Source organism: Microtus pennsylvanicus, chromosome 1, assembly GCF_037038515.1.
Source record: "Microtus pennsylvanicus isolate mMicPen1 chromosome 1, mMicPen1.hap1, whole genome shotgun sequence".
In the NCBI taxonomy this organism is placed as follows: Eukaryota; Metazoa; Chordata; class Mammalia; order Rodentia; family Cricetidae; genus Microtus; species Microtus pennsylvanicus.
Genome location: NC_134579.1, coordinates 174,542,933 through 174,544,021, shown reverse-complemented (window position 1 = coordinate 174,544,021; position 1,089 = coordinate 174,542,933).

The window sequence follows — 1,089 nt, the reverse complement described above, 5'->3', positions numbered from 1 at the left end:
TTGGATGCTATGGGCCTGTGGGCTGAAGATGGTGCCCCAATGGTATAAAAAAACTTTGTGTGACTGTACAGGTAGCAAGATGTCTCTGTCAATTCTAGAGTTTTAAAAGTTGCTTACAATGAACTTATTGTTTACTTAGGTAATATTCTATCCTTCTGGAGTCTTTGATAGAATTGAAGAGTAGATAGTAATAATATAGTTTTTCTTAGTTATGATAAGAGATAAGGTAGATATAAATATTGTAACTGTAATTCTTGTTTGATACCCGTTTTGTTATATTTAATTGTGCTATATTAAAGTTAAAATCTTTCTTTTTTATTTATACAGAAAAGGGGAGATGATGTGGGATTTCTCTCTGTATGCTATGAATACGATTAGTTAATACTACTTTGAGCCCATAGCAGAGCATGGCTTTAAGATCTGGGTAGGGTAGATAAAACTAGATGCTGTGAAGGAAAATGTGGAGTCAGAGAGAAGTCATGGAGCCAGTGCCTGAGATAGACATGCTGAAACTTTGCTGGTAGGCCATGACCTTGTAGTGATGTACAGATTAATGGAGATGGGTTAAGTTAATATGTAAGAGTTAGCCAATAAGAAGCTAGAGCTAATGGGCCGAGCAGTGATTTAAGTAATATGGTTTCTGTGTGATTATTTCAGTTCTGGGTGGCTGGGACAAACTAGCAGCTCCCTTCTTACTATACCCCTCACTGACTGTACCAGTCTGGAGAGCAGGCCCTGGTCCTCCTTAGAACAGCACAGGAGCTGTCCCAGCTCATGCAGGTTTGGGTGAGCAAACCCTGAAACCCTTTGCTCCTTGTTCTTCACCCACCAAAACAGAGCTTCGCTTTGATTAGACCATGGATTTAGACAGAGTTCTTTGTACCAGCACTGGCTCAGATGTTATCATGATTCTGGTTGGCAATGCATGTCACTCAAATGCCATGGACCCAATAGAAGCATGGCTCTTTTACCCCCATATGTCTCCAGGTGTGAGCCCAGATCCTGGGCTTCCACACTTAAACCAACATATTTCTAATCTTTGATTTTTATATCATTACTGCAAAATGAAATCCATTATATTATTTTTAA